The sequence below is a fragment of the Eleutherodactylus coqui genome, chromosome 5 (genome assembly GCF_035609145.1).
Source record: "Eleutherodactylus coqui strain aEleCoq1 chromosome 5, aEleCoq1.hap1, whole genome shotgun sequence".
Classification (NCBI taxonomy): domain Eukaryota; kingdom Metazoa; phylum Chordata; class Amphibia; order Anura; family Eleutherodactylidae; genus Eleutherodactylus; species Eleutherodactylus coqui.
Window position 1 is genome coordinate 92,604,760 of NC_089841.1, and position 16,759 is coordinate 92,621,518.

The following is a 16,759-nucleotide window of genomic DNA, read 5'->3' on the forward strand; positions in this document are numbered from 1 at the left end:
CAGCCAAGCCCCACACCAATCTTTAGAAGAAAATGGGTTGCAGAATAAGCTAAGTATATTACTCTCTACATATAGAGGTATGTCTCTTATTACTCACTCTTCACATACATATATAGATAGTTGCCAGGGTAAATAGTCTACCAACTAGAGCATTATCCCAGTACACATTCAACAGTTGCCAAGGTTCCTTCAAAATAAATGAAGTGGCGGTGCTCATGTGTAACCAATGCTCCATTCATTTTAGGACTCCTGTTCTTGTAATTGGTGGGGATTCCAGTGGTCAGACCCCGACCGATCAGATAGTTATCGTCTATCCTGTGGACACCTTCTTGTCATATGTTTGGACATTAAAGTATATATGCACGTCTGTGCTTTTCTTGACGCATACACAAATGGATGATGTGGTGTCAATTGAGCTTTAAAGGGGTTGTCCAATCTAGAGAACCCTTCTTAGAATCAGATAGCCCTGGCGACAGCTTCAAGGGAAATGTAGAATTACACAGGAATTGGAAACCACATAATATATGGTTGTGTGCGACATGGTGACATGCTCTTACATAGCTGGTTTTCTGTTTGATGCAGGCTGCAGAATCCAATGGTAAATGGTATATTAGAAAGTTGAACCATTTGGTTAAAGTGTTGGACCCTATAAAACAATCAGTATGTCTTTGCTGAATAGATGCAGAAGCAGGGCAGTAATGTGGCTCCTATGAGCAAATATGCCTATGCCATCCACTCATTGTAATGTACAGATATTATCCATATATGTAGTTATATACCGGAATATTGATGTTGTGTTCCTGTTCAAGGACAGAAAGACAAACACCATAATTATGATGGGCAGAGAGAGAATTGTTGAGCGTACACGTCTAGCAGCAGATGAAGAGTCACTAAATTGCATTATACAGTCGCCATGCCCTTTGGTTGTAATGACAGACTAAACAACACAGAGTATTAGAGATAATTGGGAAAATTGTATGTCTGCTAATATTTAATAATACTTTTTTATTAACTTTTTTTCTCATTTAATAGCAGTGACTGTAAGTCATTTCCCAGTATAATAATCATCACTCCAGTTCCCATTTATTTTTCATTTACTCAAATTGACTGCATGTTTTTTCTAGAGCCTATGATTACTTCACCAGTAAGATCATACCCTGTACTCTCAAATATGTATCTGTGCCTAAGGGTGCTAGTACACGGCAGCGTTTCTCCCACGCAAAACGCAGACGGAGCTCTACTATATAGTTTCGGGCCCCTGACGAGTACAGCTGCCTGCCACAATCAGCAATTCTTCACCTGCATTTTGCAGTGGAAAAAGTGCTGCATGTACTAGCAACATAAAAGTAGGTTTATGTAAGGTGACAAGATTTGACCAGGGTCAAAGCGGGACAGAGAGTAGTAATAGTGACCTCCCCAACCCCACACACACTGGCCTCAGTAGCAATAGTGACCCCTATAGTGGCCCCAGTAGTAATAGTGACCCCTAGGAGGAGAGGGGAGACATTGGGGCGCACACATTTCCGCTCGCAGCAGCGCCGAGCAAAGGAGCAGCAGCACTCTGAAGACAAGAAGAAGGTAAGTATATTAGACTCAGGGGGGCTATTGTGGGGGTCACTATTCCTACTGGGGCTGATATAGGGGACACTATTACTAATATATTTAATTCGTAATCAATGCTGAAAGCCATTCCAGGGGGTTGCTTACTTTTTCTTGCAATTGTATCCACAGAGCATTTGATGGATGCTAAAAGAGCATCCCTTTGCTATCTGCCAGGTAAGTGTATGTTAGGCCGCTCTCACACAGAATGCTTTTTGCACTGCTAACTGCGGTGCAACGGCTCCATTGATCTCTAAGGGTCCTCGCAGACTAGCACTCATTTTCGAGCTCTGTCTGTTCTATTTTCGCACGTTTTAATGCACCTCATCATCCATCACAGTGATGGGGTGTGTTAAAAAAAATGCTGTAACATGCATTTGAAATGACGGTAAAACCGCGGTTTCGTGCAGCGTTTTCAGAACGTGTGAGAGCAGCCTTAGCATGCCTTTTTTGCCTATTGTACAGGAAAGAGTAGTGTGCTGCACTCTACTACACACTGTAAAAAATAAGAAAACCGCCATATACTTATTTATTTTTGCATGAGAGTCCCATACATGACTCAGTATGGTATACAGTGGCATAAGCCAGGAGATTTATTGAGAGTATATACTGAACTAACAGCTTGAATACGATGTCAGCAGAGCTTTGCAATAGATGTGGCACTTATACTTAAATCGTACTCACATAATGCTGCAGCTTCTCGCAAGATACTTCCTAGAACAGCTTGTTTTAAAGAGGATTACTGAGATTTAGGATGTGTTCACACATAGCAGAAATTTGTGGCAAAATCCGCAGCACTTCTGCATCAAATGCATACAACTGCCACAGATCTAGTAGGCAGGATTACCTTCTTGTGGTTTTAGTTGTCTTGTTAGAGTAGGGACTTACGAGACAACAAGGACCCTTGACATGGGCTTGTGCGCTTACATATTTTGGCCAGAATACGTAAACTCACAAGCCCACGTCAAGGGTTCTCGTTGGGAATCGTCCCAAAAGGAAAGGCGCAACATTGAAATCTAGGGGCTTCGCTCACCAACCTAGATGGTAACTGGCAGGAACATCAGACAAGGAAAATCCAACACACACTTAACAGGACAGTTCACACCTAAAGTCTGAACACCCACAAACAGACACTGAACAGGTCACTGTTCACACCAACAAACACAAGGGAATCCCAACCAGATCCGCATGCATGCAACTTACACCGAAACAGAACATGCATGACTTCAAACACCAGAGTTCTGAGAGGTAAATGGATAAATGACCAGCACCTTCTAGTAAGAGGAGCTGGTATTTATGTGCACAAGACTGATGGTGATTGGCTGGCTGATAACTGATCCGACTGGCTGATGGTGTGGAGTTCTTCAGCCAACCAAATCAACCATACTTGTAGCAGTGTGCTCCTGGAAACCCATAGAACTACAGGTCCCATGAGCACAACGTGACACTGGATTACCATATTTTAGGCTCTTTTTAGATTTGCTAGTGGTGCAGTTTCCTGTGGACTCTGCAAGGTAACATACCACAATAGGTGTACAGTGGGACATATTCTTTATCTATAGCACAGAAGAAAAAGAGTATTAAAAATAACTATTTTCTTTGGTAATATCATAGAGAAATCCATTCTGACTGCTAATAACCTGTAATATATTACACCAATGTTACCTCAGCTTGGAACGCTTCCTGCACTCCTTCTCTGTCTTTTTCCCCAAGAGCCCTAAGCTTCCACTAAGCCTCTGCTGATGGTGGCAATTATTTTTAGCCATTTCTACAGATGCACCCCTGATCAGTACAGACAATAGGCTTTACGTCATCCGAGTTATTCCCAGTGGTCTTCATTATATTTATCTCACGTTACACTACACTCTATGAGAGTCAGAACAATAAAGTCTCTAAGATGTAATTACACCGAGGCTGGTATTATATCTCATCAGATAAAGACCTGGGTTTTGTTAGCTGCTCTATATCAGGCTATGGCAAAACTGCTATTTGATTTTACGTCAAGAATTGCTTTTTGCTATTTTTTTTTTACCATAAGCGATATTTTACTTTATCCAGTTGCTAAATGGCTTTAGAGACCCCGAAGCTATTAAACAGTGGATTAGCGATAAAGGATTTTAGAAAACATGACAAAGGATCAAAAAGTCTATTAATGGGAATGATAACCAAAGTTAACAGTAAATACCTTAATGCCTATCTATTAGAAATGGTGACATTTCCTTCCGTAAGCACTAAGACAAGTTGTAATTGCACTTAAATATCCCAACTAATTTACTTTCCCTCTTAGCGAAGTAAAAAGGGTAAATAGGGACAGTGATAAAAAACATAGACATTCGTGGTATGTGAAAGTTCCATCCTCATTGTTGGGCTTTCTGAAGCTGGACTCAAGGCAGTCACCTGATTACTGACACAACTTAAAAGGGGTTGTCCTCATGAGGAACCCCTTAAAAGGCAATATTTGGAAAAACAAAAAAAGGTACCTCAAATGCAGAAATAATGCTATATAGACTGTGACAGCTGACAACATTAAAGGGACCCTCGCATTTCAGGACAACATTCTGTACCAGTACCAGAGGAGGGAGGTATATCAACTGCAATTGTTCTTCTCTTTCATCCCTCTAATCTGCCAATCCTGTTTTCTGCTGTCCAAGATGGCTGGCACAATCTTCAGACTACCTAATCCCCACAGTGTATTGGTAGTGTTAGACTATCAATACACTATAGCTGCTTTCTGATTGACCAATGCTGGCCACGTGATCAGCACTGGCCAATCAGAGAGCAGTGCACAGTGTGCATTAGGTAGTAAGAAAATTGCTGCAGCTATCTTGGACAGCCAAAAATGGGGCTTGGAACTGGCACATTGGAGGGTAGGCAGAGAAGAACAACTGCAGATAATATACCCCTCTCCCATGTTTGTTCCCAGGATGGAATCTTATTCCCAAACCGGAGGGTCGCTTTAATCCTCTGTTTTTGGGAGGCCTGAGATTCAATTAATTCTTCCTTTTTAAAATGTTATAAAAGAAGATATATTTGCCTTTCCAATCTTCAGCTGCTTCTCTTCTGACACCTCCAGGTCCACCACTCTGTACTTCCTGGTCTAGCAATGACATCCTGACACAGACATGTTACTACTGTGGCCAACCACTGGCCGCAGTGGTGTCCTGTCAACAAAACTGATTTCACTGCTGCAACTAGTGATTGGCTATAGTAGTCACATATCCATATTGAGTGGGAGAAGGAAAAAGAGACCCATGGGGGACGTGGAAGTGTTGGAATGAATGAAGTTGTACATTGTAAGATCTTCTTCTATAACATTCTAAGTAGTATTAACATCTTTTACATGGCTGGATAACCATTTGAGGGTCAAGGAAATAGGTCTGGTACGGTGTTAGCCAGTAGAGCAAAATGTGATTGTTCTCAGCAAGAGAAGCTAAGTAATCTAGTAGATATGATACCTTTTAATGGCTAACAAAAATACATGATGTTATAGCGAGCTTTTTAACCTACTGTTCGAATCTATATGCCTGAGGAAGAACCCTGAGTAGGTTGGAAAGCTCGTTATAACATTATGTTTTTTTGTTAGCAATTAAAGGGTATCATATCAACTTGGTTTTTCTTGCTGAGAACAATCAAACTTCGTTATGTGTCCCCCTCTTTTCTGCATAGGCTGTGCACTGTTGGATTGACTGTAAATCAACAAAAATGTGGTGCTACCAAATCAACAAAAATCATTTTATGTCCCATACAAATATAACAGGACGATTACTTTACATTCAATTTGCTGGTTATTGATGTATATTTGAATTCAATTATAATATATATATATACACATAAATACACACACACACACACTACTAATATATTCCTATTCTTGGCCTTATTTTAATCATTGCATGTTACATGTCCCAGAGACAGAGCATTATTAGTGTCAGCTGTCATGGTCTTGAGTTGCACACTACTGTTTAAATATCATTATATCTAGATTTGAAGTTCTATGAAATGTGCTGTATCTGATACAACATCCTTCATTGTCAGCCATATCGGGTAAAAGGTTAGCTTTCACGTCATTGCCACAATTAAGAATGAAAACAGACACAAAAGAAAAACAGAGTTTTCACCATGGGTTATAAATGACTATCTAGACAATTAGGGAAATGTAGTCTTACTGGGCAGTGACGCCTGGATTTCCTTTGGAAGCAAAATTTGTAACCTTTGTAGTCAATACATTTGATTTTGGTGAATACATTTTCATTACTCGTAGCCAATTTTGCATAACCAGATTAAATTTTAAATTGATTATTCACAGTACATTATCAATATGAACATAATAATTGCTAGACTGCTGTGCAAACAATGTTATATGCATACCATAATAATCGGCACTGATTCATTACAGAAGAAATGCATAATGCATAAATACAAGTACTGGTTATAAGAAAGATGCAAAAATGTACTAAATGGGGGAGTGTGTAACAATAGAGGGCACAGAGGTACCCTGTTTCCCCGAAAATAAGAAAGTGTCTTATATTAATTTTTGCTCCAAAAGATTTAACTTTTTTAAATGTAGAGCTGCCTGGACACTATTCACATTAACTTTTTTTATTAACTGTTACTTGGGTTTAATTTTGGAGTAGGACTTATAGTTCAAGCATCTTCAAAAATACTAAAAAAATCATTCTGCATCCTCAAAAATCCTGAAAATTTATGCTAGGTCTTATTTTCAGGGTAGGTCTTATTTTCAGGGAAACGGGGTAGTAATGGCACAGGAGAGGTAGGGAACTTTGTTACCAGTTATGCTCCTTAGGGTTCCTGCACACTTGTGGGGGTTTTTTTGCATGTTTTTTTAACGCTGCGATATGGCTTCGTTTTTTTAATGCAATTGTGAATGGGACATTCTAATGTTAAAAACGCATCGCAAGTTGGTGCTTTGCAGTTTTTGCGCGATGTGTTTTTAACATTAGAAAGCCCATTGACAATCGCATGAAAAAAACGCATCGATATCACGTGAAAAAAACGTGCAAAAAAACACAAGTGTGCAGGAGCGCTTACTTTGTCGTTTACTCTGAAAAACCATGGAAAATAATACATTGATAGTAACAGATATATTTTTATGTCTTAAAGGAATTGTCCAGGATTAGGAAAGAGTCCTTTTTATGGTGTCACTAAAGGACTATTGACACCTTGAGGCTGGATTCACACAAACGTATATCAGCTCGGTTTTCATGCCGAGCCGATATACGTCGTCCTCATCTGCAGGGGGGGGAGGATGTAAGAGCCAGGAGCAGGAACTGAGCTCCCACCCCCTCTCTGCCTCCTCTCCACCCCTCTGCACTATTTGCAATGAGGAGAGGCGGGGCAGGGGCGGGGCTAAGTTCCGAGAATTAGCCTCGCCCCGTCCCGCCTCTCCCCATTGCAAACAGTGCAGAGGGGTGGAGAGGAGGCAGAGAGGGGGCGGGAGCTCAGTTCCTCCTCCCCCCCTGCAGATGAGGACGACGTATATCGGCTCGGCGTGAAAACCGAGCCGATATACGTTCGTGTGATTGCAGCCTGAAAGGGTAAAAACTGTTTCACTTAAATGCATGTATTTTGGGCTGACAAACATTTTTGCAATAGGGCTCAATTAAAAGTGCACCATTTGTCTTCTGCTGCTTCTACATATCACTGTATAAACACTATTGCAAAAATGCTTGTCAGCCCAAAATACATGAATTTAAGTAAAAAAAATTGCCCTCCAAAGGTGTCCACAACCTTTAAATGATGTCTATAGGCCGAATCTACTTCAACTGTTCAGCCCCATTCACTTTAAAGGAATTTACTGGGACTTTGATATTGATGACTTAGCCTTAAGATGGACCATCAATATCAGATTGGTGAGTGTTCGATTTTGGGCACCCATGCTGATCAGCTGTTTGATGAGGGGATGGCAATTGCGTGCATTCTGTGGACTCTTCTTTGTATACCAGGCACAGCGCTGTTTGTTCCTTAACACGGCATTGCCTGTTTGTTGTTGTTAGCAGGTTAGTTGTTCACAACCCATGGCGACCCTAAAGGCGAGCTCCCTCCAGGTTTTTCGGCTTTGCACGGCTTCTTTCAGTTGTGTGATATCCATGCCAGTATCAGCTCTGACAGTATCAGCCATCGTGTTCTTTGGTGACCGGGTCTTCTTTTGCCGCTAATCTGTCCAAGATTTTGCTCATGTTTAGCATTGCTCTTCGCCCCAATGCTATCCTATGTTTTATCTCTGGCATAGATTCTCCATCCTGGTCAATTTTTGAACCATTGAAGATGACGTCTCGCACGCATTCTTCGGCCTCATTGTCGATTTTTGATTTGACTTTGGCCGTTATTTTGCAGTCGTCATAATTTTAGTCTTCCTTAAATTCAGGTAGAGGGCCGTTTTTTCACTTTCAGTTTTAATCTTCCCTATCAGCTGCTTCAGACCTGCTCCTGTTTCTGCAAGCAGAGTTGTGTCATCCACGTAATGGAGATTGTTGATGTTTCTTCTACCTATTTTCACCCTGATTTCCAATTCGTCTAGGTCCATTTTCCGTGTGATCACTTCCGCATATAGGTTAAACAAGAAGGATGAGAGGATGCAGCCCCGTCAGACTCCTTTGCCGATCCCAAACCAATCTCCCCCCATACTGTGTTCTCATAGTGGCTTCCTGATTTGGTATGAAGTGATTTTATCAGTTTGACTAGATGTGCCGATACGCCCGACTCTTGTAGGGCCATAACTTGTCATGGTCAACACAGTCAAAGGCCTTCATGTAGTCGATGAAGCAGATGTAGATATTCTTTTGCTATTCTCAGGTTTTTTCCAAAGTCTATCGCAGGTTCGCATTATGGTTGCGGGTGCTGCATCCTTGACGGAATCCTGCCTCTGCATCAGGGAGCGCCGCTTCAGCTACTGATCTTAGTCTTTCCTGTATAATTTTAAAAAGGATCTCGCTTGCATGTGGAATGAGGGTTATTGTTCAGTAGTTGGAGCAATCCTGAGAGTCGCCTTTCTTTGGTATAGGGGTGAAGACAGAACTTTTTCTGTCCTGTGGCCATTGTGTGGATACCCATACTTCCTGGCACAGTGCTGTGATGGCTTTCACTGGTACTGGCAGCAATAGCTCTGCCGGTATGTTATCTATGCCTGGTGCTTTATTTTTGGCTAGTTGTTTCATTGCCATAACCACTTCTGACTCCATAATGGAGGGCTCCAAGTCCACAGGCTCCACCTCATGCAATGGTCCAGGTATGTGGCTGCAGGCATATAGTTCCTCTGAGTTTCCCCCCCCCCCCCCCCCCCCCCCACCTGTATGAAAGAGCTCTCAAATGATTGCCTGGTACTACAGGTTATTCACTTTCGCTTGAATGGGATTGAGCTGCACAAAGACTATGTGACTGATAGAAGTGACATCACAGGCGTAGGTAGAGGTTGCAGCACTCATTTGGGTGCCGTGCCTGGCTCCTCTACTGGTAGGTTATTGATAAACTATCCTAAGGATAGTTCATCATTATCTAAGTACCAGAAACGCTTTTAATGGGAATGAGTTACAAAATCAGCCACAGCCCATGTACAATTGTGGGACTTTTTCTGGAGGAGGATAAGACCCTCTTTATAATAATGACAACTCATTAAAATCTACTTGAGGGACACAGTAACTGGTAACTTCTAATTTAAGCAGCTTATCTATAGTCATCTGTAATATCAGTTGAGGCCCTTGTGGAAGGTAGAGACTGTTTATAGGACTCCTACTTACAGCTTTGATAGGGGCCTCAACTGACATTACAACTGACTATAGAAGTAATGTTTTTCAATGAGAATTTCTTCATAATGCTGCTTCTGATATCAGGTATTCTTCCATATGAAATCAGAGGTACAGTGTGGGTACTTAGTCTTCTGTGGATGTCATATTACAGCTTTTGGAACTTGTATGGAGCCATATATTACTTTGTGTGGTTCTTAATTTACAGTGTCTATATGCGGTTATTAACCAGCTTTCTTGAGAAACTAAGTGGCATTTTTTCACTTTCATCTCCCTCTCTCAAGAACCAGATATATCAGAAAGGCCCATTTAGACACAATGATTATCGCTCAAAAATCTCTCAAAAGTAATCTTTTGAGCAATAATCGTTGTGTGCATTTATACGGAAAGATGATTGCTCAAAATTTGCTCAAACGCCAGTTTGAGTGACAGTTTTGAGTGTTCACTTTGCATAAGCTCTTGAGTAGCTACTTAAGAGCTTAGTAGTGTGCAAATGAAGGCTCCCACTGTATACAGAAGACAGCGGCAGTGCTATCTTCTGTATATAGCTGCTGTGTTCTCAGAGTGCTCAGCTGGTATACAGCTATGCGCTCCAAGTAGGGTATGCAGAAGACAGCTGGAGCACTGTCTTCTGTATACAGCTCCTTTCTTCTCCGCGCTTTCAGCTGGTGTCCCGCTGAGAACTGCCAGCAAGATACCAGCTGAGAGAATCTTATCAGCACTGCCGGCTGAGATATCAGCCTGAGCCGCTGATAAGAGTCATCGCTCATTTCTCAAAACATTTAGACGCAACGGTTATTGCTCAAAAGACGGCTTTTGAGCAAATTTTGAGTGATATCTTTGTGTCTAAATAGGCCTTTATGATCCTTTTACAGGGACAGAATCCACCCGTGCTAATGACCACTGGAATTAGCATATCAGTCAGTGCCTATAACCTATATGTACACGGACAGATTATCTGCTCTATTGGGATGATCAATCGTTAACACAAGCATTTGTCCACATGTAGCCATCATTGATTGGCTGCATTTACATGGGGAGATGTGTAGCCAACCAGTGAACATTTTCATGTTCGCATAAACGAGTCAATCAGTAACCAAAAGAGTGTTTGCTCATTCATCAAGCCGAACAAGCATTTAGAGGAACATTCAGACCTAATAATTCGTCCATGTAAAAGGACCATCACCCAGTCCCATGGTCACCAAATAAAATGAATTTTGTATGTATTGGCAGTGGTTTATCCATGTAATTTCCAATTAGTATGTCTTTTATGCAGGAACATTCTCAGTGCAAAAAGTACAGTCTGTTTTAGAGAAGAGCATTCATCATTAAAGTAGAACAAAAGTTAAAAAAATGAAGAAAAGTTTTCGTCCGCATCCCCCAAATACATGAAGTGCATGCACATAGAAGCATATTATACCGTCACCACTGTGTTAGGGCTGATAGAACAGAAAGCTCCTGGTATTTACTCTTCAGTTGTCAAGTGAGTGGTATGTACTTTGTACATCTTCCAATACAGTACATTAGTTAGAATCAAAGAGCAAGAGATGGATCTGAAGGATTATGGATCAGTAGTGTCTACAGAGGAACGTGGGTCCTTGACATTTTGCAGGTAGACAGTCTTTTGGTCACATATTGATTGGTATATCCATGTCAACTAAAAAATATATAGTAATAACTAAGTGCTAAAGGGGTCTGCTACATGTAAGTGCACTGATTTCTATAGAGTAAGTAAGAAAAGATGATGATAGTGTATGCAGCTTGGATGTGCTGGCTCTCAAGAGCAACTGATCTGGTTTCCAGAAATAAAACCTATAATGAGAAAATATAACCATTAGCCAGATGACACAGGCTTAGAATTACAGATAGTTAAAGGGGTTGTCCAGCTGGGACAGGGAGACTTGTCAGGGTTGATGGAAAGCTAAAAGAGCAAACTAGAGAGATATTCTTAAATTTAAAAAAAATCTTGTTATTTGTATAGCACCAACTTATTCCGCAGTGCTTTCACGTAATTTATTTATTACCACCCACCAAGCTGGCCAAGTCAACCTTGAGCCAGATACCTGAACTAGGTACTGGTGTATCTTGTCTCCACCACAAGAATGGGTGGAGACGTGGGATTGTCCTGGGAGAGGTATAGATTACGCCCACAGCTGCTGAATGTCCCCCTCTCCCCGCTGTTGGTATCCTTCTGGCATGTAAGCTCCCCTTGTAAGCTCCTTTGGCCGCTGCTAGCCCCGTTCAGCTCCATAAGGTGGCAGGGGCGCTTCCGTCCCCAGCTGTGACTGTCCCCACCAGCCTCCCAGCAATGTCCCCCTCTGTGAGTGTTACCGCTGGCATGCCTGCAATATGTAATGCCATCCCTGGGCCCCAGATGCCAGACCTGCTCTGTGTCAGCCCCTTTGATCTGAACTGCGCTCACACCCTGCGCTCCCTTCCCCAGCTATCATGGGCGCTGCTGCTGAGAGCCCAAGAGACACACACAGGGGAGCGGAGAAGCCCTCAATGGCCGCATCCTCCTGCGCTCCCTTCCCCAGCTGTCCCAGCCGCCACTGTCGAGAGCCTGAGTGAAACACACACAGGGGAGCAGAGTAGTCCTCAGTGGCTGCACCCCCAGAAGCTGCGGTGAGTGGCAGTACAGTGAGGAGGAGATTGTCGCCAGCGGCGGGGTCAAAGCAGTACGAGAGTAGAGGTGTTAGTAGACCAGAGAGGACAGGGACACCGTGGATGGTTGCAGTGGCCGCAGCCAAAACTAAGAAGTTGAAAGCTGAGGGGCATTAAATGGGCAGTAACAAGGCGTTACCTGTCACTGTACACATCTCCACCCATTCTTGTGGTGGAGATAAGATACACCAGTACCCCTGAACCATGCGGGGATTGAACTCGCATCCGTCATGTCTGCCGCCTTAGCACTCTGGCGCCACATGAGGCTATACTGAAAACCTGATCCAGAGCATAAGGGACCTCAGACTGGGCAGAAGGTTGACCTTCTAACAAGACAACGACCCTAAGCATACAGCCAAGACAACACAGGAGTGGCTTAGGGACACCTCTGTGAATGTCTTTGAGTGGCCCAGCCAGAGCCTTGACTAAAACCCAATCGAACATCTCTGGAGAGACCTGGAAACCGATGTCCACAGATGGTCCCCATTGAATCTGACAGAGCTTGAGAGGATCTGCAAATCCAGATGTCAAACCTTGTGGCATCATACCCAAGAAGACTTGAGACTGTAATCGCTGCTAAAGGTGCTTCAACTAAGTACTGAGTACAGGGTGTGAATACTTATGTCAATGCAAAATATTAGTTCTTCATTTCTAAAAAAATAAAGATTTCTAATATTCTGTTTTCACTTTGTCATTATGGGGTACTGAGTGCAAAATGACGGAGAAAAACTTGAAATGTTTCTTTAATTTGCGAAAGCCAACAATATAACAAAATGCAAAAAAAGTGAAATGGCCTGAAGACTTTCCAAATGCATTGAAAATGGCATTTGCCATACATTATACTGTACGGCATACTTTTTTTGTAGCATGCTAGTATATAAAAAAGGATAGTTGACTACACTTTACTATACAGTTTGAAAAACACATACCAGTGTGTGGCCTGAGGGCTGGCACATGTGACTGTAACTATCCTGGTGCGTATACTGAAAGTAGCGTATAAAGATAACATGAACCTTGTCTAAAGGTAAAGTAGTGCCGATTATGAATGGTGGTGGGCTCAGGTATATCTTATACATGGAGCTCCAGAAGCTTCAAAGTACAAGGATAAAGAAGTAAATAATTAAACTGCCTTTCTGAGAAACTGTCATGATTGCTTCCTGTTCCTTTCCTAAAGCCAGAGAGATGAAACGTCACAAGATTATACGTCTAATAATAGTTGCCCGCAGCAAGATCTGCGGTATATTTCAAAACCTCGATCATAAATAAGCTCCCGATCATATCTCTGGCCACAATTCTCCTCGTTTGGGAAATTTGTGCATTCTCAGTTTTTTCGTTTTCTGCAGTGCAACTCCGGAATAACAAGTGCTATATTTTCTCTAGAGATTCTCCCATATTGTACTTTATCAAACCATCGGGGTTTAATTTAATTAGAGTTTTCTGAGGGCAGGGAGAGCGATAACCCTGTGATGTCACTGCCCGAGCAGATAAGAAACAAGAACACTACAATGCTATAATGAACCATTATGCTGACAAACATGTTATCTAAGTTTAGCAATCCCAACAGATTCTCTACTTTCACAGCTATTCATAAATAATGGAACGCGTTATTAATAGAGATGAGCGAGTATACTCGCTAAGGCACATTACTCGAGCGAGTAGTGCCTGAGCCGAGTATCTCCCCGTTCGTCTCTAAAGATTCGGGGGCCGGCGCGGGTGACAGGTGAGTTGTAGCGGGGAGCGGGGGTGGGGGGGGGGGAGAGAGGGAGAGAGAGAGATCTCCCCTCCGTTCCTCCCCGCTCTCCCCCACCGCTCCCTGCCCCCCGCCAGCCCCCGAATCTCCGAATCTTTAGAGACGAGCGAGGAGATACTCGGCTAAGGCACTACTCGCTCGAGTAATGTGCCTTAGCGAGCATACTCGCTCATCTCTAGTTATTAACAGTTTGTATGAGTGCAGACATAAGATGGCAAGTATATTGATCCACAATATACTCATCAATATGATCTATCAGTAAATTAGCAGTTTGGGGTTAAATGAGTTTTCAAAGTTTTTAAACACCTTGTGCTGATAGAATAGCCAGTGTGATAACTAGCAAAATTGCAATTTACTTTATTTATCTAAAATTACGTTTTTGTGTTAAAGAATCACTCCATATACATTTCCTCAAATTTTTACAGCACTGTGGAATATGTTGGCGCTATATAAAGATTACGATTACTACAAAGTACTGACCACAAGGGGTCGCCATGCCTTCCTAGCTTGCTGTCCGCTGCATACTCTCAAGTGATTGATAGGAGACATGGTGAAGTTAGACCAGGTGTGAGGAATAAATCATCATGCTCATTGAAATGTATAGAAAGCAGAGGGGAAGGGGGAGAAAGGAAGGAGAAACTCATTAAGAAACTGCCTGTACAGGGTTGCCAAGGTCCTTAGCAAATGTTTTCTGGACAACAAAACCAAAATTCACGTATATACCCCAAATTTCTACAGACATATATCTCGCCTCACTCTGAAAACACTCCAACGTAATGCCCTTGAATCACAAAGGGCAAAATTAAAGGAGTTAGAGAAAAACCTGACATCAGCAATAAACTACAACTAACACCAGGCAAGCAACGGAGATGTATGTTTGACTTCTAATTTCACACACAGGTGGGGCAGTTTACTATGCAGTTTTTTGAGTCCAATCCAGAAGTGAAATCAGCAGGAGTGAGAAGTACAAGTCCTTCCTTTATATCTCCCATTCCTTTCAAATCCATTTCTGGGTTTGGCTTGAAAACTGCTGTAAGCATCTGACAAGTGCTGGATTGGACCCCAGGTGTAGTAGCCCAGCTGGTCACTGGAGAGTAGTCAGGATAGCCGGGAGTCATTATCAGGAAGTCACGGAATGCGGTACAAATGGATGAGATGGAAGCGTAGTCAATGGAAGCTAAAGGTCAGCACAGGAGGGGGGAAACGATATGCAGTACAAATTGGATAAGACAGAAGCATAGTCAAAGGAAGCCAAAAGTCAGCAGCAGGAGGTATGGGTATGCAGTAGAGGAGCCGGAGGAACAGGAGGAGCTTTATCACAGTGGTGGAACACAATAACCATGCATTGAGGGAGTGGCAAAGCCAGACTTTTATAGGAAGTGCAATCAGGAACAGGGGCTGGGTCAGGACCAGGAGGCAAGAACTAGGTAACTTGAGAAATATGCAACAAGGCTAGGTTTCAGCAAGGTAACTGGCTTAGCCTAGTGGAGAGAGCTGCCGACTGGGACACAGGAGCCCTGACAATTGCATTGAAACTGTATGCAAAAGATGCTGTAAGCATCATTCATAGTGTATTCACTGTTCTCAGCAATGAGGTAGGAATCTATTGTAATACTGTCCAATAACTACAAAAGAGGAGATAAAGATAAACAAGTAATCAAAAGTTGTCATCAAGCAAAAAATACAAGTCTACCCTGAGTTGTAAGTAGACAAGATAAAAGGTTGCAGACTACAGTAAGGATTCATGGAGTTAATCCTCTGACAGAAATGTATTATTTGCCTGGAGTGTTCTGCGTAGTTCCGGCATATGTAGGACAATTCCTGCTGCCATTCTGACATTGAGGCCTAGGATGACCCAGAAAGACCTCGACAAGTCGCAACTCCACCAAACGTGTCATAGTGCCCCTATCACCTTAGGGACAGAAGGGGAAATGGCACAAAGACAAGTTGGATATCTGTACCACCTAACCAAAATTTTGTAATTGTTTTTTTGAGCGGCACAAGCCATTGATTATTTGTGTGTAAAGATTAACGCCTTCTGCCAGTCATTTTGTGAGATTGTGTTGCCCCAGCACGTGCTCCCAATCAACAGACCATATATTAGGGCTACTGTATGTGTCGGAGGGGACTCTTGGCTAATCAGATTCTCAAAGGGTGTGAAGATGGATTTGAAAGCATTTCTGCGCCTTGAGTGGTAAGGAAAGAACGCAATCGGTAGAATTCTAGCCAGGAAAGATTACATTCACTAAATCTAGTTTTTAGTTTCTGAAGCAACGGTATCAAAGAACCATTTGTTACTTCTGCTCAGCACACTAAAGTGACACGCCTCCGTATGGAAGCAAGATCGTGTCCATTTAAAAACGCAAACACTCTCACAGCATTGGCAAGGACCAATTGCACCACTCCAGGCCAAGATGAAAGGACACCTGTTCCTTACTAGTCAGGGAAAGTGGGGTATCCCTGCCTAAAAGCGGGTTGCTCGTCCCAATAAGGTCGGTCCCACTGTCTTCATCTGGGACCTGGCTATCCCTGATCAGGAACCTGGAAAGATGCAGAAAACACACAGGACATGACACTGTTCACAGACACTGAACACAGAACAGGACAGCACATAAAGCCCGTCTGGCCACCTGCACAGACATAACACACATGTCACTGTTCACACCAACATACATGGTTGAGCATACAACATATGACAGGAACCCTACCCAGAGCTCACATGCATACAGATGGTAAACCATAGTCAGTCCAATTGTCCTCACACCAGGGAAATAGAAAGTCAGCCACCATGCTGACCTAGGGAACAGTGTCAGGCATCACCCATCTGACAAACACATAGGATATCAGACTGGAGGCCCCACCTGTCCAGGGGTAGCGAGAAACCTGCGGCCCGCCTGCACCTGTGTGGTCACCATACTGGTGGAGAAACACCACACCCAGCCAGCTCAATTAACCCCAAGTCCCAGAAGCACAACCTTAACACCAT